This window comes from Halichoerus grypus, chromosome 13 (assembly GCF_964656455.1).
Source record: "Halichoerus grypus chromosome 13, mHalGry1.hap1.1, whole genome shotgun sequence".
NCBI classification, from domain to species: Eukaryota; Metazoa; Chordata; class Mammalia; order Carnivora; family Phocidae; genus Halichoerus; species Halichoerus grypus.
In genome coordinates, this window is record NC_135724.1 from 15306415 (window position 1) to 15330938 (window position 24524).

At 36.6% G+C, this 24524-nt stretch overlaps 1 long non-coding RNA gene across 1 annotated transcript in view; it reads left to right on the forward strand.

The window, feature by feature from the left end:
- LOC118530346 (uncharacterized) overlaps positions 1 to 24524 on the forward strand; it is a 244288-nt gene that overhangs the window by 215642 nt on the left and 4122 nt on the right. The window lies entirely within an intron of this gene.

Below are 24524 nucleotides of genomic sequence, written 5' to 3' on the forward strand. Positions count from 1 at the left end.
AAAAGAATTCTTGTGGGTTAACTATTCTTAAGTGCACCATTTATGTAAATTAGTGTGTCTAAATGGCTTGTAAACATAATATTCCCTCAAGTGTTTAATTTATACATTTACTCTGTGGAAGAAAGAATTTATTCATCAAAAGTAAACATTAATGCATTTCATTCAAATAATGATAAATTCTGATGGGTATGACCAAATTAATGAGACTTTAATGATGATTTATGTTTGCTTATGTTCAAGTAATCCCTTCCACATCTATTAATGTAAGAATTACCGATCTCAGACTACTACCTAGCAGAAGATTCAGACCTGATTGATTCCTTTTTATGTCACCAAGAACATTACCCTCTGCCTACAGGAACATAATAAATTCAAATCAAAATCAATAGCAATAAGTACCATTACAATGAGAATTCTGAAATAGCAAAAACTCTTAGAAATGCTAAATTATGGATCCTTCTATTCAAGCAGTAGTCAGGATATCCATGTTATGGTAAAGAAGAGGTCTTGGTACTTCTTTTAAGCAGAACTTGACTTGGTGTGATTAATGATGAGTACCATGATGCCATGGAAACAGTGCCCTTAACCCCATATATAAGACTTTGGCCTAATCAATCTTTTATTTGGGATATATCAGTTTTTGTTGTTTAAAAATAAAAGAAGTTTAAACTTTTGTGATATTTAGATAATAGGATTTGTTTTTCAAAACACCATTTCTCCAGATTATTCAGGCAAAGGGAATTCATGCTTCAGTGGGAATACATTTAAATACCTGCTAGCTCTGAGTTCATCCTACTGAGAGCGGGAAGGCTGTTCTTATAAAGACAGGGTAGGTGTAGAATATTTACAAATTGAATAATAAAAATAGGTTGAATCAGTTCAGAACCTAAATTGAACATGCAAATTGTTCCAGAAAAATCCTCCAAGAATTCTCAAGATAATGCTTCCCCTCTATTTTCAGTTCTGGATCCACTCTAAGGATTTTCTCTTCTAAAATCATGATGACTCTTAACTATATGTCTTGCCTTTTACTGACTTTCTTCTTGGTGCCCTAACCTTTTCAGCTGTTCATAACTGGTTGTCTTTTAGATTAGGTTTATTGTCTAGCATAGGAAGTAATCACTTTTAAGCATTTCTTTTCATTAATTAATTGAAGAATCTCTTAGTCTTAGAAGGAAAAGAATGACTTGACAATCCTCATTTAGCAAAATTACATTCTGAAATTTGTTCATGAATTGTGAATGACACTATATCTGAATAAGATAGTATACATTTACACACATAGAGGAAGTATATTTGGAAGAAAACCAACCTAGAAATGGTTTTGTTAAATATCCTAACAACATTCCCTTATTTTTGATAGTTCTTTATCTGGTTACTTGATTATTTCTCATTTCAAATTTCTTTCCACAGATTAATATGTACAAAATATAATGCAACTATTAGAAAATGCTCACAGTTGAGAAAATGTGCTTCATGACTGATAAATTAGATACCAGATTCCAAAAGAACTGCTAACAATTTGAGGTATAACTAAATTAGGGAATAAAAGTGATGACACCAACATAAAATATTTTATTATCTTTTTTATGATTTGTATATATTTAAAATGCATTATCTTCTACTTGCCATAAATAATAGTTCTAATGCAAATGGGGAAAGTGGTAAAGATAAATATCTTTGCTTGGTTCTTCAGATAGGAAAACTATGTCTCAGTGACTTCCAAGCATCATTTGTTATTATTCGTGCAGCGCAATTTCCCTTAATTGTTGATTACCAATGTATTTTTCTGCAGTGGTTTCAAGCTTTCAATTAATAAAATGCAATTTTAATAAAATTTAATTTATATAAGTGTAATTTTGTTAGTTAAAAGCTTGAAACCATTGAGGAAAAGTAAAAATAATAAGGGAATTAAACAGTAAGTTATTCCGAAAGTCAGAAAGCTATTGCGTCAACTTAACCATATTTCTGTAATGGATTGTTTGTTTGGGTTTTTTTGCTCTGTTTTCTGGAGGTTTTGTTGGTTTGGTTTATTATAGGTCACTGAATTAGCATGCAGCACAATAAGATGGAGAAATAAACATGTATGTTTAGGTGATGCACAATTGGTATAGCCTAATTGAATAAATGCCTATATAGAACTGTGCTTTATTTTTTTTTTTTAATTTTTTATTGTTATGTTAATCCCCATACATTACATCATTAGTTTTAGATATAGTGTTCCATGATTCATTGTTTGTGCATAACACCCAGTGCTCCATGCAGAACGTGCCCTCCTCAATACCCATCACCAGGCTAACCCATCCTCCCAACCCCCTCCCCTCTAGAACCCTCAGTTTGTTTTTCAGAGTCCATTGTCTCTCATGGTAGAACTGTGCTTTAAAAGTTTAGCCTAGGGGCGCCTGGGTGGCTCAGTCGTTAAGCAGCTGCCTTCTGCTCAGGTCATGATCCCAGGGTCCTGGGATCGAGTCCCACATCTGGCTCCCTGCTCAGCCTGGAGCCTGCTTTTCCCTCTCCCACTCTCCCTGCTTGTGTTCCCTCTCTCGCTGTGTCTCTCTCTGTCAAATAAATAAATAAAATCTTAAAAAAAATAAAACAAAAGATTAGCCTAGCCCCAAGAAAGGTTTGGCCCTTTGTTCCCAGCTTCTGGGAGATAACTTCTAGTCCCTTGGAATGTCCTGATTGAGAGGTATGTCATTGTTTATCTGGGGGTCATAGGCCACACCAGATTGTCTATGTTAACAATGTGATTTATGGTGGGAACCTTGGGCCACATGGTTTCAGCCTGACTTCTGAAGGAGCTGGAGCTGAGGTCAGTCCTGGGTGCAGTCAGCTATGTTTCTGTGACCAACCTCCAATAAAATCTCTGGACAATGAGGGGAACTTCCCTGGTTGGCAGTACTCCAACCAGTGTGGCACATTGTCACACATTATTGCTGGGAGGAATAAGCACTGTCCATTGTCCATGTGAGCCCACCTAAAGAGGAGAATGGGAGTCTCCACACCCAGTCTCTGCTAGACCCTGCCCTCAGGTACCTTTTTCATTACTGATCTTAATGTGTTTCCTCTTGCTGTAATAAACTGTAACCATGAATATAAAGCTTTGCTGAGTTCTGAGTCCTTCTGGTGAATTACTAAACCTGAGGGTGGTTTAGGGACCTTCCAACATGTAATAACCATAGCTATTGGCATGTATATCATATACTGTATCATTATATGCATGTATAGGGGTATGTGGAAAGGGTACCTTTCAAAAACCAAACTCTGAGTGAATATCCAATTCCATTCTAAATCCAAATTTCAGAAATAAATAATAGTATCCTTTAGGAGAATATTCATATTAAAAGATAAGCATTTTTTATGCTAAGAAAAATAATTTACATTCTACGATGTTTTCAGTATTTATTTTCCTTGTTATTAGAATAGTTGGTGACTACTTTAGAAAAATTAAAAAAAAATTTTAATTAAAAGAATGAAAATTTCCTAAAGTATTTGTTAAAATTTAAGTGTATATAGTTCAATTTATGTATTTTTAAACTTTTACTTAAACATCTATGGTCATCTGATTTTTCCCAAAATAACACTGCAGAGAAATAAGGGAACACCAGTATTTTCAATAAATGTTGTTGGATCAGATGGATATGCACATAGGAAATATTATTCTTGATGCCTCCCTCTGACTGTATACATAAATCAATTCTAAGTGGACTATGGATGTAAATGAAAAAGATAAAACAATAAAGCTTTTAGAAGAATAGGAGAAAAATCATCATTCATGATAGGCAAATATTTCTTAAATAGAAAACAAATGAGAAAGAAAACATTGATAAATTTGTCTACATTAAAATTAAAAATGTCTCTTAATCTAAAGACCACACTTAGGAGTGACGAAAGGCAAGCCAAGAGAAGGCAAAGATATATTTAACAAAGAACAAATATGAAGAAAATATAGAACTATCAATAAGAGAAAAGCAGAAAACCCGACAGCAAAATGGCAAAACACTTGAAATAGCACTTCCAAAGAAAGAACCAAATGGCCAGTAAAATAAGAGGTACTTGAGAGGGACTGAACTGTGTCCCTTCCAAAAGTCCTCACTCCCAATGTTGACTATATTTGGAGATCGGGCTTTGAGGAGGCAATTACATTTAAATGAGGTCATAAAGGGGGCCCCTAATTCAATAGGACTGCTGTCCTTAAGAGAAAGAGACACCAGGTGTGGGCAAGCACAGAGAAAAGGCCAGGCAGTGTGAGGATACAAAGAGAAGAAGTTGAATGCAAACCAAGGAGAGAGGACTCAGGAAAAAAACAAACTTGCCAGCACACTGATCTTGGATTTCCATTCAATTTACAGATCAGCTAATAATGGATAATAATATGTCATTCTCTGCAAACATGATGACACTGGCCGACATAGATTTTTAATGCCAACTTGAAAGGCAGCAAATAATATCATCTTGATGTTGTCTTTTTCATTTACTAAATAACTGACAATTTAAAAATTTTTATCATAATAGAAGAGCTGCCAACATAAACAATCCAAGTTCCTGCCCTCATGGAGATTATACTTTGGGGGAGATATTTAGACAATAAACAAGTAGGTAACTATGTAAAGAACATGATTTCACACAGTGAGAAGACTAAGAAGAAAAAATTGTTTTAAACAGCAGGGTAATGGAATATGGAAAGTGAAGAGTAGTAACTGCACTGTGGTTGGGGGTGGAGAATAATGTAAGGGTCACCACTTCATAATAACAGAATATTACTTTCTAGTAAATATTATAGATTATAAAGATCTAGTGAAAAGAAGCTATCCAAACTAAACAGCAAACACAAGAGATGGGAGCAGCAGTTTGCTGCAGCCTCAAAGAAACCTAAAAGAACTCAATCCCCCCAAAATTATAGGAGATTGAAGACCCATGGCTGAGCTTATCCCTGGGTAAAGAGCAGGTGGAAGAGGAATCCACTGTAGATGATGATAAGGTGGAAACAGCTAAAATATGGAAACCTTTTCACGTCAAACATGGGGGCCAGCAAGTCATATCAGAATTACAAGCAGCCCGACCCCAGAGCAAGTCTGCTCTCAAACACCAACATCTTCCTGTGCATCTTCACCAGAAACATGGGGGTCGTGTATGAACAGCTAGGGTGCAGAAGGAGAACTGAGAAGGATTCTCCCTAGGGCACATGCAGCCCCCTCCCCAGTGCAGAGCAGGCACCTTTAGAGAGTGGTGGGGAGGGCAGGAGATCAGATGGAAATCTACCCAAAAAGTTCTGGCTTTTGCCTGCAAGAAGAGTGAAGAAGGGATGTTCCAAAAACAGCCTCCCACACTCCTCAAATTTTCAATGACCAAAAACTGAAAGTTGGACATGCAGCCAGAGGGGGCCACCTGAAGGGATCAGGGCTTTTTAATCACCGAAGTCTGGAAGTGGGGTGACAGAACTGTGAGAAATTCCACGGAGCCGCTCCAGTATTGGGGATACCAGAGCCTGAAGGCATCTAAGAAGAACTGAGAGAAATTCTGAGACATTCTGGGTCACCCCAGAATGTAGGGAGGCCCCTTCTGAAGGCTGAAGAACAAACAGGATTACAGAGTTCTCTTGAAGGCACAGAAATTAAAGGGAAGCACTGGGAGCAAAGAGAGGTCTCTGGGGACCCAGACACTTACCAGCCAGGCTGGGAAGTAGGATGAGATCTCTCTGGGGGCTCAGCTCCGAAGCGCAGGCAGATTGCCGAATCCTGCCAGTTCTTGGCCCCATGCCCTGCTGATAGGACAGTGTCTCTCCAGTTCTCAAAATGTCTAAAGTCAGTGGTGAACTGGATCAAACTCCATGTGTAACAAAGCCCAGACCCAGATAACCTACAGTTCAAATAGATTATCCCTTCTCTCAGCACCCACAGCTTAACAAAAGATTGATGTGCAGAAAGTATCTGTCATTTGATTTATTATCTACATTTTTTGTGTGTGAAAACATTGGCATATAATCACAAATTAGGAAACACCCACACAAAAAATTAGAAAATGTGACATACAGACAAAACAAGAAGTAGTCTATAGAAGGAGACCCAATGGTGACTCTGTTGTTGCAATTATGACAGTGATTTTGAACAATTATGGAAAAAAAAAGAAACCCAAGGACCTATTTGAAGAAGTGGATAAAATCCATGAAGAGATAGTAACTCCAGAAGAAGTGTGGCAACTCTAAAAAGCTAAGAACTATATAGAAATGCTAGAAATAAAAATATAATAGCAAATATGAAAAATTTATCTAGTGGATTAAATTAGAATCAGTGTACTTCGAGATTGGTCAATCCAAATAGAAACACGGGGTGCCTGAGTGGCTCAGTTGGCGGAGCGACTAACTCTTGGTTTCAGCTCAGGTCATGATCTCAGGGTCCTGAGATCGAGCCCTATGTCGAGCTCTGCACTCAATGCAGAGTCTGCTTGAGATTCTCTCTCTCCCTCTTCCTCTACCCTTCCTCCAAGCTCTCTCTCTCTCTAAAATAAAACAAAATCTTTTTTAAAAAATCTAAATGGAAACACAAAGTGAAGAGTTAAAAACATAGAAAAAAGCATCTAATATCTGTTGTACAATACTTTTCCGTCCAACATTATTGTAATCCATTCCCAGAAGAAGAAAGTTATACAGAAAAAAATACATATTTGGGGAAAAAAAGTGGTGAGAACTTTCTAAAATTGAGGAAAAACATTGATGCAAAGATCCAAGAATCTCAGCAAATTCTAAGCAGAATTAAAAACAAAACAAAAACACAAAACACCTTGACGTAGAGTCAAACTGCTGGAAACTGAAGACCACGGGGATTAAAATCAGCCGGAAATACAGTACGTAACAGAATTCCGATTCACTTGCATCAGAACTTGACCTGGGTTTGGGTTTCACTGTTGCTTCTGTCTTTGTTCAGTGTATTTCAGATGCTGATTTTCCCCACGCTGAGAGCAGGGCCTGGTTCACAGGGTTTCCTGCTCCAGGATCTGCTCTCCCGGTCCCCGCACATACATCTGGGCCTTGGAGGGCAGCCTGGCTCCGTCCCCAGTGGGAGCGCTTCTGCTGTGCTCCGAGCCACTTTGTGGCATCACCCTGGGCTGACCTGTGCTCTGGGCAGCCTCCACCACAGGCGGGTCCTGTGCGCCTGGTCCTTGGGGATGAGCGTTCTAACCATGCTTGGACACCGGTCTGTGATTTGTGTCGGGCAGGAGAGTGTTTCCTGCTCCTTCTCCAGTGGTAGCTCACCCCTGCTTGAAATGGATGCAGACTCCTGAGTACATGATGGCATCCTGTCTCTCTCTCAGGTGCAGAAGGTTTCCTCCAGACACAACCCATCTTTGCCTTTATCCCGAGTAAGACAGAGGGGATTTTGCGTCTATTCTTTCCTCAGAATTAATTTTTAATTGGCCCTGGGTGTTGAGTGATTGCTGTCTCTAGCCACCCCCCCCCCACTGAGTTTGGGGGGTTTTGCTTCATAGCAGAGAATGATCCAGGGCAGCCTGGCAGGGCTGTGTGTCTGTGCCCCAGCAGCGACCTCCTCCATCCCTGCACCACCAAAGGGGTCTCTTGTCTCCCACCACATCCCTGACCTCTCTCGTGAGCACCTAGTGGGGAGCAATGCCAAAGGATGAAACGCGAACATAAACCCCCATTGGGTCTGGGATTTTAGTTATTCTAACCTGTTGCTAACCCACATTGGTTCTTCCATAATGCGTTGCAATTCCAGCCAGTCCTTCCTTACGTGTTTGTATGGCATTCACATCTTTCTTCTCTTCGCTGAAAAAGAACAGTTCCTGTGTCTGTCTCTCTCTCACTGAAGGGGATTATCTCCCTGTGGAATAGAGTTTACTTGAGGTGTGACTTTAACTCTCTGTTGAGCTCAAGGAAAAGTTATGATTTTGTAAATTATCTGGACTTTTTTGGTCATTGTTAGTTCGGAAATGATTTTTTTCTGGAAGCTTTCTTTATCCTGAGCAGAAGCAGAACTCAAGGGTATTTTTATATGTTGACTGATTCTAGAGTAAGAAGCAATCCATTGAGATGTGGTACATTCAGGGTGTATAAATTCCGCTGTCACTGCTCATCCCCACTGGGTGTTGCTAGATTTGAAGAGCAAGCATTTTATAACAGAAGGAGGGATGTTTGTGAATTTGGTCTAGCTTTTATTTGTAATGGTAAGAGCTATACTCTCTGGCTTTCCCGCATAGGTGGCCTGAATTAGATGAGCAAGCATACAATTTATTATGCATTACTGGACAGAAATATTATCTCCTGTTATCAAATGCTTATATTAATGCTTGTTTTTAAAATGATACGAGATCGTAGAGAACAGAAACAAAGCAAAGAATGCCCCACTCTTTCTTCTGCTTCCACTCACCCTACTTCTGGAATGACTGCTTCCACATTGGATTAATGCCCATACCTTCACCCCCCGCTCCCATGAGCATAAACACACATGAATAATCTTTGCCCTTCTGTTTTGGGGTTGTGGCAGTATCTGGGAAGTTAAAAATGATTGTGTTCATATTGACCATCTCAGAAAGAAGTACTAGTTGCCCCGTTTTGTGCTCAGCATAGATATTTCTTTTTTGCAAACTAGATCCAAAACAGTAGGAATAAAAAGCTAAATCCTATCACCACCTCTTTTTCAAGAAAGAACAAAATGTCTGGCTCACAGCAAACATTTAGTAATGAATGAATGATAACTTCTGATTATGATTGTTAATTGGGATTCACACATCTTGTAATTAATTAATTTCTCCTCCAGCCCCAGATGTTGGCAACGCTAATTGCCACTCTTAGATGAATGTTTGTCTCCTCTCCATTTCTTAATTGTTTTTTTTTTGTTGTTGTTTGTTTGTTTGTTTGTTAGTGGGGAATTGGGAGAAGCTGCATTAGGGACCATTATCTAGATAAATTTTTAACTAAAAATTCTATATATTATTCTGATTTTTGGACCTAATTCAAGTGGTTTTTATTTAGCCTCGTGAGTTCTTGTCATCTGTGACCCCATAGTCCACTCCTATAATTTACAAAATGCATGGTAATTTACCCGCTCCTTTTAAAATTAATGTGATAAAAATACTTTTGTTATTTACCTTAAAAGGATCAAATGAGATGACAGATACAAGAGATGTTGCTCATTCCTGAACTACATATATAATCATTATGTGTCTGACTTCCTCTCTAAATTGTGGACTCTTTGTGGACTGGGTTAGGGCTTGAATTCTTTCTATGCTTGGGGTCTAGCACACAGTAGGTACAATCTAATTGCTGATAAAAATAAATTAACATAATTGTAATGTAAGGTTAATCATTATAATAAGTGGAATGTACATAAAATGGTTTGTAACTCATTTTTAGTTTCTTATAAAACAATATAGAACCATGCACATAGTGAAAATTCTGTACATGTACAATATTTGCATTGTTCATTATATTATAAATTTATAATATATAATTTATAATCTGTATAAATCATATATAAGTGTATGTTATGTATGAATATTTATAAAAATAATAACATTTGTCATTGTGTATTTTATCCTGATACTATAGTTCCTAGGAAAGTCTTGCTGCAGAATAATTACTTTTTAAATGTTTTGGTTCCTTTTCCTTTTCTGTTACATACTTGTAATAAGTGAGAATTTTGCTCAATTTGTATTCTATTTAGAAAGAATGATACATTCTTCAAACTTCAGACATTTTTATCATGTTTAATTGGTGAATTCAAAAAATACAGAAGTATTATTACGCTATGAGTATTATTAAGTAAGCTAGATAGTAGTTGAACCTAAACATAAAGTAATGCCAACATTTGATTGAATACATTGTAAAAAATCAACTAAGCCAAGGAAGTAAGAGTAAAATAAGTATTTTTTTCTTGTACTTCTAATCCTTCAGGTTTTAACTTACATTTAATATCCTTGGAGAAAATTAAAAGGACATCTGGACAAGCCCAGCTCATTCTTCTAGATATTTTCAAAGTATCCCATTCCCCTGATAGTAAAAATACTGCTGCTTCTCCTTTCCTTGTTAAAGTGTAAGTTTTGTAAGGGAAGTGACCATTTTGGTGTTACTCATCTTTGGTTTTTCAGCCCTTTGAATAGTGTCTGAAACACAGTAGGCCAGCTCAGTGCATCTATTTAACAAGTATTTCTTGATTTTAAATGTAATTAAATTTGCATTTTTCCCTTATAAATAGCACCCAGATTATGATGCTATTTTATCCTGATACCAAAAAATTATCATCCTTGATTCCAAGGTCATGCTGCTAAAGCTAATTTCTTGTAATGAACTTCTTCCCACCTCGGTCTGTCATCAAGGAAAGAATTCACTGATGTCAATGATTTCAAGTATTCCAGTGCCTTGACAAATAGATTTATTACTGGAAAATTGCCATTTTATTTTTTTTGTTTCATGTTTTTATTTAAATTCTAGTTAGTTCACATATATGGTAAAATTGGTTTCAGGTATAGAATTTAGTGATTTATCTCTTACATACAACACCCAGTGCTCATCACAGCAAGTGCCCTCCCTAATACCCATCCCCATTTAACTCATCCCCCACCCACCTCCTTCCATCAACCCTCAGTTTGTTCTCTATAGTTAAGATTCTCTTATGGTTTGCTTCCCTCTCTCTCTCTTTCTTTCCCCCTTCTCCTATGTTCATCTGTCTTGTTTCTTAAATTCCACATATGAGTGAAATCATACTTTTAAAAGCATGTAAAACTTTTGGTTTGGGGAAGCAGATGATTGAGGAAGAGTTACTATCCACAAAAGATTTGAGTCAACTGAACAAGATATGATGATTGAAAACTAAACAGATTAATATTATTTTGTTAGGGGAATAGTAGTTTGTTTATTATGGGAATAAACAAATTTCATAAGAACTTTGTTTTAAAATGAAACAAAAATAATAATCCACATCCAGAAATGAAGATAGAAATACAGAATACACACCTAAATTTATCCCTTTTTTAAAATTTTTCATATGTTCTCATAAATTTGGTAGATTTTTGCTGCTAGGCCCCCAAATGTTTTAATAATAGTACAATTCTAGTATCGACAAAATTCTTCAAATTACTATGTTTCATATCACTTGAAAAAATTGAAGATCTGTCATTGGCATTAATTATGTCAACAAAATAACATTTATTGTTGCATATTATTTTTGTCCTTTATTATACCAAAAAGTAAAGGATTTATAAGTATGTATATGTGATATTTATTTTTATTTCTAAAAATTTTGTTGAATTAACCACAAGATGTTACATGTAAAAACCATTTTCAGTTTACCCATGTTTTTATTAATTTTGCCCATAAATGTAAATATCATAATAATTATGAATAAAGGAGCTCCAGATAAGATAATGGCATATTTGCTCTAAAAGCAGATTGTATTTTGCTATGAAAACATGACACCAGTATGGTTCTAATTACCTCCTATATTTTGGAGAGTGGCAGCCGGCCAATGAACTGCATTTTTTTCTCCTAAAAGGATATAATCAAATAAATGGTAGATGAAGCTTTTGTTGACTCTTGGATATGTAAATTAAGCACGCTATTTAACAAGTTATTTTGTCATCCTGATGAGTGGAAACATTGATTTGCAAGACTAATTATACTCACTATTTTTAGAATAAGCAAAGGGCTTTGCATTATGTAGTTTTGCAGAGCATCAGAATTAGACAGGCAGGTTCCCTGCAGGTCAGGCCCTCTCAGAAGATGCCCCAGACTTTTACATAAAATTTATCTTAGTGGAGGAGGTGAGGTTTATAGATCAGTAATTCACTGTGGGGCCATTTCATGTTTAGAAGTCAATCAGAAGTGGCTGCTTAGACACACCTTCCCAAATGTCAATGAAGGTCTTCACCTGCAAAAAGGCCACTAATTACTGGTAAAATAAGTCCAGACCTTTACTAGTCCTCAGAAAAACAGTGTTCCTCCAGCATAAAAATATTATTTTTCTGTTGACCTAGTAAAACATCTTGTAAGTCAATTGAGATTCATTGAACACATCTGTTTTATGCTATAGGGGTTCAAAGAGAGTCCCAAGAGAAGAGTTAGCACTTAGGTTTTGGAGTTACCCAAATATATATAGAAGTAACAATCCTTTCCAAGGAAAGAAGCATATTAAGTAGATATTATAAGACAAAATTACGTTTTAGGTTTCTGATTTTCAACTGCGAGGAAATTCAGCATTTCCATGGAGTACAGGAATATATCATCTAGACTCATTTTTGAAAAACTGTCTCCTCTTAAGCACCTTTAGGATGGAGATCTGCGAATTGGAATTTAGTGTCAAGAATAAGTGGAAAACACCCTTCCATTTGTTTGTGTCATCTTCAATTTCTTTCATCAGTGTTTTGTAGTTTTCAGAGTACAGGTCTTTCACCTCCTTGGTTAAGTTTATTCCTGGGTATTTTATTCTTTTTGGTACAATTGTAAATGGGATTGTTTTCTTAATTTCTTTCTGCTACCTTATTATTAGTGTCTAGAAATCCTACCAATTTCTGGGTATTAATTTTATATCCTGCAATATTACTGAATTCATTTATTACTTCTAACAGTTTTTTGGTGTAGTCTTTAGGGTTTTCTAGTATAGTATCATGTCATATAGTACCATGTCATCTGCATTAATAGATGAGTAGATAAGGAACACAGTGGAATATATGTGTGTATATATATACATATATATATACACACACACACACACACAATGTACACACACACACACAAGAATATTACACAGCCACAAAAAAGGTGTGATCTTGCCATTTGCAACAACATGGATGGACCTAGAGGTTATTAGGCTAAGTGAAATAAGTCAGACTGAGAAAGACAAATGCCATATGATTTCACTCATATGTGGAATCTAAAAACCAAAACAAATGAATAAACAAATAAAAAGCAGAATCGGACCTATAAATATGGAGAACTAACTGATGGTTGCCAGGGGGAAGGGGGTGGGAGATGGGTCAAGTGGGTGAAGGGGAGTGGGAGATCCAGGCTTCCAGTTATGGAATGAGTAAGTCAGGGGAATAAAAGCCACAGAGCGGGGAACATAGTCAATGATACTCTAATAGTGCACGGTGACAGGTGGTAGCTCACACCTGTGAGCATGACGTAACACAGAAGTTGAATTGGTAGGTTGTACACCTGAAAATTAATGTAACATTGTGTGTCAACTATACTCAAATTCAAAAAGCTATTGAAAAAAATAAGTGGAAGATACTTATAACCTGAAAATTTGTGTGCAAGTCTCACATTTGTGGGTGTCAGAGGATGCTGAGAACACTGAATTTATTAGGTAACAGAAAGTTGTCTTCTTTCAGTGTTCCTTACTCAGAAATACACCCAAGAACTATCTTTTTGATTTAAGAAGAGAAAGTTGGATCATTCTCCTAGGGTTAATTCCCCTAGGGTAGGGACAGTCACAGTGCTGTTCACCTGTCCTCTCCTCCTGAGAAATCAGTTTGCCTCTACTAAAGGTGACATATTCCTGCTGGAGATGAAGTGAAATCGGGGAAGGAATGTGTGTCCACATCAGCACCCGGCCAGGTCTTCAAAGACTCCGTGACAAGCCCATTCTGGAGTTGACAGTAATGTTACTGCTAGTGGCAGGGGCTAGGCTTGCAAGATTCAAAGCTGTACTATTTATATTAAGCTATAACTGTAAATCTTTATCCTCCATCTCCTTGTCTCCCCAGTCTTGGGATATACCCGGACATTCGGCCATCAGATTAAAAGTCACATTTGGAAAAGTAAAGCTCTAGTTTAACACCGTCTGGATCATTTTTATTTTTTCCATCCTCATTACTAAAGACGTATTTTACCTGTACACTTCAAAACCTGAATTAAACCTCCCTGAGTGACATGTTACATAGCGACATAGAGAGGTGAAATAACATTGGTCGAAAGTAAATTTCATGAGCCAGGCACTACACTGGGAACTTCGTACGAATGATCTTCTTTAATCCCCACAGCAATCCTGTGAGATTGGAATTACTGTCCTCGCTTTACCAAAGAAGCTGAGGGTTACAGATGTTAGTGACTCCCTGGCAGATAGGACCCTCAGCTACTAACCTGCAGAAGTGGAATTCAAACCAGATTTGTCTCAGTGAAAGTCTGTGCCTACTTTATAATCTGAGCAAAAGAACTTCAGGATTTTAACTATGAAACAATTCAGTCACCCAGTGCAATTATTCACTTGATGCTTGGATTGCTTCTAAAATAACACTTTTAATTAGTCATCGGCTAATGCTTAAAGATTGCTAATAATGATCAGAACTTTTAAGATCTTCTCTCTTAGCAACTTTCAAATATGCAATACAGTACTGTTAACTATAGTCACCATGCTGTACATCATATACCTATGACTTACTTATTTTATATTATGGTGATTATTTCACAATATATACAAATATTGAATCATTATGTTGGAAACCTGAATTATGTCGTATGACATTATGTATATGATATTGTATGACAACTGTGTCTCAATTTTATTTATTTATTTTGTATTTTTATTTTTTAAGAGATTTATTTATTTATTTTAGAGAGAGTGAACACAAGGGGGAGGGGCAGAGGGAGAGGGAGAGAATCCCAAGCAGACTCCCCACTGAGCGTGGAGCTTGACACAAGGCTCGATCCCATGACCCTGAGATCATGACCTGAGCTGAAATCAAGAGTGAGACACTCAACCAACTGAGCCACCCAGGCACCCCTTATATCTTAATTTTAAAATAATAAATAAAACATAAATACAAAAATTGGGGACTAAAATTAAGAAAAAAAGATTACTAATAATGAGAAATTGAGGCAGGTTATTGAGCTCAAAAATTTCTAGTTTCCCTGTCCAACATCTTAGAAGCTAGCCACAGGAACTGCTTAAATTAAAATTAAATAAAACTAAAAATTCAGTTCCTCAGTCTCACTGCATTTTGATTGCTCCATAGCTTCCTGTGGCTGGTGGTTACCATATTGGACAGTATTTAATATATAAATGAACTCACACACAGATGTCTAATATATTAAATTCAAGAGGAACTGATCTAGTTAGTATCTGAATGCTTAAAGCCAGTCTGAAATACAGTGCATCCATTAACAACCTTGTGATAACTCTTAAGCACCTCCTAATACCCCTATGGCTTGAAGAGCACAATTTGAAGGTGGCTATTCTAGAGAAATTATCAACATCATTATAATTGTGATGTATAATTATAGAATGTCAGAGGTGGAATGGATTCCAAGATCAGCCCATTCAATCACCTCATTTTGCCAAAAAGGAGACAGAGTGCAGGCAGGTGAAACCATCATCACGCTTCAAAATTAATAGCTCAATTGTCTTTCCTGTTTGCTTATTCTAAATTCCCATTCACCACACATGGGGGCAAAAAATAAACTGGAGTTCCTTAAATGAAGTTCATGAACTCTAAAAGGACACAGATCCACCGAAATTGCATATATTATTCTTGTCATTTATTGTATATGACCAAGGGAAATGACCCATAGATCCACACAGATTTCATCAAAATCTCAGAGCGTTTTTGTGATACTCAAAACCATGAGACTACTGTGACCCTAATGAGTATGTGCAACGTAAGTTTCCTACAGAATGACTGCACTTCAGGCTTTAAAGGACTTTCCTTGCAGTACATATTGAGACCCAAAGTAATAAGAAAGGGGCAGGCATCAGAATTAATTCATAGAACAATTCACCCTTGCAGGAAACTCTTAATTGAATTGGAAACATCACATTAAATTAAAATAAACATTTGCATATTTGACAAAGAGACTAGACCCCTTTGTTGTAAACACTGTTGAGAACAACTTTGACGATTTAAGAAACAAAACAGACTCATTTCACTTGCTTAATATAAAAACAATAAAGGAATTGGAAATCCTAAAGCAATTCTTGGCAATGATCAGAAATATTCTTGACTTTTTATTCTGAATTTGATGACATATAAAGTCCAGAGGACAAAGAATGTTGTGGGAAAAAATATGTAAAAATAACTTTGATTTTAATTCCCATTATTGTGGATATGTAATAATTCTTTTCACATTTTCAAGCTCAATCGTTCGTAATTTGTTATTTTGATTTTTGTAATATTTTGAAATATTGATACAACAAAAGCTGTTATGCCAACTATGACATTTTCCATTATTTTAATGCCATTTAGATCCTGTCCATCTATTTATTATCAAAAGAGTGAAACTTGTTTAATGATTGCTGGATTTTTTTTCAGTGTTTTGCATAATTACCATTTTTGAGCTATTTTCCCACAGAAAATTAAATGCTATTTACAATGCATTTGTTTATTTTTTTCCTTGTAAAATGCTGCTTTGAAATAACTTCTCACGATGTGAATGGTCTTGGAAAAAATAAAGCAGCTGAAACACAGAAAGGGACATCTTTGCCCTGACACCTTATATATAAAATCTTCTGTCTAGCAATGCAGTGCAGTCGGCAAACCCATAATAAGCCCATCAGTTCTCCAGGATACTTGCCTCATAGCACACGAGAAAAATGTTGCCAAAACCTCAGTATCCAAAAGTGTTAATGCACTGCTTCGCCATGCACGATGTTGTGAAATGGCTTTCTCCCAGGAAAACAAACAAACCAAAAAAATTAACACAATTATTGAATTTCATTGAGACCTAGATGGGAGCTGTGTCTACACAGGAGGATTATTGCATGTGGAGTTAAGCAGAGGACTGGCTTTTTATGAGCTTGATGGAATTGGGGACCGATCCTCTGTGTCTAGCAGCGATGGACAATTGAGGGTCCACAGATGAGCAGCATGACACTAATGATAAATCTATCTTTGGATAAAATGGGGGACTTGGGTATTTTATCCACCCAAATATCTAATTAGCAATTTTTTATAATCTGATCATACAGAAGAAATATGTGTGTACACAGTCTATTCTCCGGAGTCCCCAGTGGCGGCTGGGTAGAATATGCCTTTACTGGCTCCTCCCTCTTCGCTGAATCCTTTCTCTACTCTCTTACCAGCATTTCCTGGGACCATCTCCCAAATATGTAGTGTGCACTAAAGAACTAAAGTTTGTATCCTCCTATCATTAGGATAACTAGACAATCTACAATCCCCATATCCTAATCTGTACAGCACTGGCCCGAGAATTACCCCTGTCAAATCTTTAAGGAAAATGTTCTCAGGTTCCTCCGTGGCTAATGACAATGAACAGAATGCTGGGTTGTAGAATTTTTATTACCTGATACTCTCTCAGTGTTTTCAAATAGGAACCAAGGCAATTAAATGAAGTAAGTTTTGAATCTATTGTCTTTTGAGGATCAGCCAAGCTGAGATATGTACCAATTATAATGAGCAGGGGAGGAGGGAGAAAGATCTTTATACTTTGATAAATGAAAATGACATCTCATGTTTAAAATTCTTTCATAAATAAAGAGATGAAGCATCTTACCCCATTTATTTGAAGTCTACATGAACTTTCTCTTTCTTAACTACCCATGTTTGGAGTAGTTAAGTGGGGGCAGGCAGAAAGGTGGAAGAGGAAGTTTCAAGGTCATGCCTGGCACTAGCTGGGAGGGGCTCTGTCACCTGCTTGTCTTGGGACTTATGGCACTTAACCTCTGTGAATCAGTGTACTCATTCTTAAAACTCTGATACCAATATCGAATGAAGCATTAAAATTAGGATAATGGGGGGGCGCCTGGGTGGCTCAGTTGGTTAAGTGTCTGCCTTCGGCTCAGGTCATGATCTCAGGGTCCTGGGATCAAGCCCCACATGGGGCTCCCTGCTCAGCGAGGAGTCTGCTTCTCCTTCTCCCTCTGCCCCTTCCTCCCCCACTCCTGTTCTCTCTCTCTCTCTCTCTCAAATGAATAAATAAAATCTTTAAAAAATAATAACGTAAAATAAAACTAGGATAATGGATATAAATCACTGAGCCCATTGACATATGAATAAACATTCAGAAAATGGTAAGGATGGTGAATTTATGCCCCCCTCAGCTATTTTACTCTGTTTTTTTTTTTTTTAAAGACTATCTTTCACTTACTATATGATGAGTTCATATAAAACTACTAACCCCCTACCTATTTACTATACATGTTTATCAAACATGAACTTTAGTCTCATAAAGAATGTTTATATATATATATATATATGTAGTTAAATTTGCCCGTTGTATCTTTTCATCTGATATTTCTAACCTTAAAAAATTTTGCATCTCCCTCTCCAAGGTTTGATAAATATTTAAAGTATTTAATTACAAATGATGTATTCTTAACTCATAAGCTCTCCTAAAAGCCTTTATCTCATTTTGGAGGAAAAACAAAGCATCCAGTTAAGCTTCTCTTTATGTATCTTAAGGAATATTTTTATTTATAAATATTCCCGTTTTGTGCTTAAGAGTTTGTAGGAAACATAAAGAAATTTCTCTGCTCCACAAAGTTATGGACCTCCCTATGGATTAGCTGCCTGTGTAATCCCCTCCCCTTGGGCACAGAGAGAACCTGAGATCTGATGAGACATCACTCCCTTAATTATGTTATGTTATGTTATGTTATGTTATGTTATGTTATGTTATGTTAGTTATGTTATAGGGTGAAAGAGATTTTGCAGATGGAATTAAGGTCCCTCATCAGTTGACTTCGAGTTAATCAAAAGAGAGATTCTCTTGGGTAGGACCTAATCAAAGGAGAGAAGACACAGCAGCAGATACCTCTGGGGGCCTGGAAGAAAGCACAGCCTTGTGAACTATGTCTGTAGGGGATCCCAGGGGCAGCCTCAGGACCTATCCTGCTGGGGCTCTGCTCACAACCAGCAAGAAGAGAGAGACCTTAGTTCTACGCCACAAGGAACAGAATTCTGCAGCAACCTCAGTGAAGCTTGGGAAAGAACCCAGAACTCCAGATAAGACCATAGTGCTAACCAAAATTCTGATTTGGTCCCTCAAAACCCTGAGGAGAAGACCCAGCTTTGCAGTGCCTGGACGCCTGACCTACAGAAACCGTAAGATGATAAATTGTTGTTTCAAGATGCAAAATTTGGGATAATGCATCAATAGAAAATGAACACACTCCTACAAAATTTTACGATTGTTTTCTAGATCTTTTTCATTTTGGTCAACTTGAACTTACAGAGATGTGCTCGACGTTATGCCCTATGTAGACTTTATCCCTTCCCACAGTGAAAGTAAGGCAGTCATTTGAGACATGAATGTACTTACAGTTAAAACATACCCATCCAATTGTAAAGATTTGTGGCCAGCTTACTAATGTCGAATCACAGTTTGATGGAACTAGATAGCTAATAATAATAGTGAAACATCATAGTAATACTGATAATCGTAATGATGTAATAGCAAACAAATATTTCATTTCATAGTTAAATATGCGATACACTTAATATGCACAAATTTTTATTTAAGCCTCACTTTTTTTTTAAAATTTGAACTCATTTAACAGATGAGGAAATATCCTTATAAAAATTGAGTGACTTGCTGAAGTTCACAGTCATTAAGTGGTGGAATGCTGTGTTAAATCAAGGCCACCTAACTCTAGAGATTGGCTTTTGATCAGTCACAGTTTTGTGATTTCTTTTAAAGGAAGAGTCTTTTTTTTTTTTTTTTAAAGTAAAGCCAGGAAGATTATTACATTTGGGATGTAAAGAGTGAAATTCATCCAAGAACAACCAAATTCAATATTCTTAAATATTTGAGAACACGATGCATTAAGATACAGCCAAACTCAAATATTTATCAACCAGTTACCTAAGTGCTTCAGATACCAAACGGCCTACAACCACAGGAAATCCCAGGTCACGATGAAATTTTTTCTTTTAATATTTTATTTATTTGACAGAGAGAGACACAGCGAGAGAGGGAACACAAGCAGGGGGAGTGGGAGAGGGAGAAGCAGGCTTCCCGCCGAGCAGGGAACCTGATGTGGGGCTCGATCCCAGGACCCTGAGATCATGACCTGAGCTGAAGGCAGATGCTTAATGACTGAGCCACCCAGGTGCCCCGGTCATGATGAAATTTGATAGAACTATTAATATTGTTAGAGTTTCTACAGATTAGTAGAACTTAGAAAATTTAAATCAAGATCATTATACAAATTAGTGATACGAATCTTAGGAGATGAAGTGACTTGCTCAAGCTTAGCTAGTTTTCCTTCCCTATTACACTTTTCTCAAGAAACCAGAAAAATCACAGGAGCTACAGAAGTGAAGGCATGATGGGGTCCCAGAATCAGCTTTAGGTGCTTTTCTTGAAGATGGAATGTATGTTTTCTTTTCTGCCCTGTGGAAAATCATGGGAAGTTGTAAAAATCAGGTTCACATGGACATCAGACAGACATAACCAGGAGAAGCTGTGATAAACCAGCAGAAAACAGGGAAAAAACAAAAAATATTAGGTTCAAGGCCTCGAATGAAGTATAGTTTTGAGACAAGATAAAAGGCTAAATCAGAAAGTCTGAGGTCAGGCTGGTATGAATATAAAGGTCTAGTTAGAACAGGGATAACTTTCTGAGAATTTATGAGGTGTGGTATCTCTGCTTTCTAGATCTGAACTCCTCTGAACATGGGGTTATTTCAGAATAATTGATAAAATTATTATTTGTTAAGAAATAGGAAATAGACCATATCAACCCATAAGCTCTTAGGTCTATAAATGTTGAATTTCACATTTAGTCACATGTTCACTACTGCCTACATTGTCATTACTTCTATGGTTGACTGTAGGAATCCAGAAAGTCTCTTATACTCTAATGCTCTTAGTGTCTTGGGAATTTTTTTACAAATTCCAGATACTTCCATGATAATATTTCAGATACCATAGCTTCTGCTATATATGCTTTGCAAGACACCCACATATCTATGTACAATTTCCCTCCAGCCCCTCTAGAAGTCCATCAGAAAATAACCAGTAAGGACACATGGTCTACAAGCCACTTCTAATATACCCATCCACTGTATCTTTTTGCATGCTTTTTGATGGGTATGCATAAAGTGCAATATCATGAATGTCTGTTCAATAAGTCATGTATTGACTACAAGTCAAAGCAAGCAAGTGCTAAATCCATCCCAATATTTTTTCTGCTCAAATCAATGGGCATTGGCCATTTAAAACAGGAATTAATAATAGTGACAGATTTCAATGCTACTGCTAGGAATTTATATTAATACAAACAGCATCCACATTATACTTGACCCTGTGACATAAAAGACAGAAAATCAATACCCTTATATCCCTGCTTGGATTAAATTCTCTTCTTGGAATATGCTACTTAAAAGTCAACCATAGTGCTAACATTTTCTGCATAATTAAGATAACTTCATAAAAGGTAAAATAAATTATAACATAGCAAGCACTTTTGTTGGAAAATTAGGATCAAATTAAATAACACTCAAAAACCCAATGGCAATAACATCCCTGATCACAAGAATTACTTATTGTAACCCAAGACGCCAAAACTGTAAGTCAAGTTGTTCTCTACTTTTTGTTGCTATTATCTATTAATAATGAAGTGGTGTAAGTGTGTGGATGTGTGTGTGTGTATATTTAAAGCACACAAGCTCAAAATGTGGAAGACTGTGAGATGTTTTTGTACCTGGATAATGCGTAGGTAGGAAAGCAATTTAAAGCAATAGAATGCATTATTTAATGTCAGTAAGACTTTCAGTGTGACTCAAACTTAATGATTTTTTGAGGGGAGAAATAAATGGGTTGAGCTCCATCAGATGTCTACTCAATTTCACACTGCAGATAGTGTTTTAAAAGAAAATTTACTATGAAAGTTGGAAAAGTAATTACTCTTCAACTGCAGAGCTATTGTTTTTTAAAAGATGCATGTATAATTTGGCCTTGGCATCAGAAAAGAGCAGTCATGATGTTCAGAGAAAGATCCACTAGTACAAAAATATCTAGAAAAAATGGGAAAAAAACAGACATTTAAGATATCCTGAATGAAGTATAAAATATTGTCATAGGTGATTTAAGAAATTCAAGGGGCGGGGGGCCTAGGTGTCTCAGTAGGTTAAGTGTCCAACTCATGGTTTAGGCTCAGGTCGTGATCTCAGGGTCATAAGATGGAGCCCCACTTCAGGCTCCATGCCCAGTGCAGAGTGTACTTAAGTTTCTCTCTCCCTCTCCTCTCCATCCCTCTGCTCTCTCTCAAATAAATAAATAAATCTGAAAGAAAGAAAGAAAGAAAAAAAAGATAGAAAAGGTAGAAAATAGAAAAGAAAGAAATCCAAGGAAGTTACATTAGAAATACAAACATTCCATCCCATTCTTTCTTGGATATTCCCAATTGACTGACTTCCTTGATGGGCCCTTTATTATTTAAAAAATGTGCTCACAGACAAACTAACCTTCCTCCTACCCCTTTCATTACTTCTTTTACCACTTTGCCAATGACTTTCAAAATACGGACTCAATCATTTGTTTTGGGGATAGAGTCTTCTATCTCTCTTTAAAGATTTCTAAGATAAGCACCATTTGCCATGTAAGTGCAACCTCTCAAGCATTCATCTTCAATTTCCTTTTAAACTTATTATTGTTGTATACGTACCACATACTTTGCACTGTTCCAGGCACTGGGGAAACAAAAAGAAACCAAACATTCAAGCGCCTCTTGTAAAGGAAATTAATGTTCAACTCTTTTAGTAGATCTGAGTCTAATCTAAATTCAAATCTTTTATCAAATTTTGCACCAGCTCAACTATCTTTATTAGAGCTGACAGTATCTGAGAATCAGTCTTCTGTTACACTATAGCTTCCAAAGTCTATACTTTTCACTCTCTACACACTATTTTTTTTAAGATTTATTTATTTGAGAGAGAGAGGGATAAAATCGGGGGAGGGGCTGAAGGAGAGAATCCCCCAGGCATGGGGCTGGATCTCAGGACCCATGAGATCACAACCTGAGCTGAAACCAAGAGTCAGACGCTTAACTGACTGAGCCACCCAGCACCACTCCACGCAATATTTTTGTATGTAATTTGAAGCTACATACATTTTCCTCTTGAGAATTTCCTGGGTCTCAACCTTAATTTTTTTTTTTTTGCTTCCTTCAAAACAGCAATCTACAGAAAATGAAATTGGTTCTAATGCACTCAATGAAATAAATGTATTGATGATCTAACAGGGCCATTCACAATTCTGAACAATGCAGATAAGAAATGAACAAAATAAACAAGCATCCTTGCCTCAAAAAGCTTGTGTAGTGTTCATTATGTATACATGATTTTCTTTGTCATTTGAGTAACTACAACTGCAGCAAGATGGTCGGCCTGTGTCTAGACAATCTTCCACGCTCATTAAGAAATTAAGAAAGCATTGTCAGCGTAGATTTAACCCTCACAGGAAAATACGATCTATGTGATCTCAAATCACCAGGTAACTAAATATAAAAGGTAAAATAAAAATCTTAACCAGAAACAAAACCTATAAATATAATCATGGTGAACTATTTTAAATGACTTTAAAATTTCAATATTTAACTGCAAATTGTGAGACATGATTAAAAAGTGAAGGTGGGAAAATGTTAGAAATAAGGTAGAAATCTATGCTTAAAATTAAATATGCAAAAAGATGCCGTCTTTGGACTCTTCTCTACATATTCTTTACATGCCTTTTCTTCCTGGAGTTTTGGGCACTCCAGTAAGGTTTCTCCTATGCTTATCTCTTATAAGACAATTAATTATACTTTATTCTCAGTGCAATGCCTTTACTGTTCTCAAAATTAAATAAACAGAACTTCTGCTTTTTTTGATATTTGTAACTACCTATTCTCAGTTTTTCTTTCCCAGTGATCATTCTATTCCCAACTAAAAATAGGCTGTGCAACTCTAGGACATGGCATTGATCAGGGTCCTTTTCTTTTTTCAGTGATAATTCAATGTTGATATTTTATCCACGTCCCATTTCTTTCCCTAGAAAAATCAATATCCGTATATTCTTTTATTCCTTCAACCTATGTTAATTAGCCATTGTATGCCGTGTAATATCCTAGGGAAATATAAAATAATGAACATTTTCTTTTTAGGAGTTGGTAGCCTAGTGGAAACCATAGTCAAAAAGACATATATTTATCACAAAATGTAATAACTTTTAATAGAGGTAAATAAGAAGGTAGAGAGCTTTGGAAGAGTGGCTTTTAGAGTCTAGATGAAGAATGGGAGAGGTGCTAGCAGAATGAGGGCTACAAAACTATTTCATTTCCCTCTGTCTGAAAGCTCGAGGGGACTGCAAATAGATGCCATCACACAAATCTGTGCAGTTTATCCCCAAATCAGTTATTCTACTTGTAAAACATGAGATGTTTAACTTAGAGAAACATGAATTCCGATTTCACCTTTGTCTCAAACTCGTTAAAAAGGAAGGAATCTGAATGTTATCATAACACTAGAAAAGCTGGGCATTTTGTATATTTTAAGATGCTTCCACATGTTTCTAGTTAACTTGTCTCCTGGAATTGGCCATCCGATCATTCTACTTGGGTTTGTCTTCCTGCTTC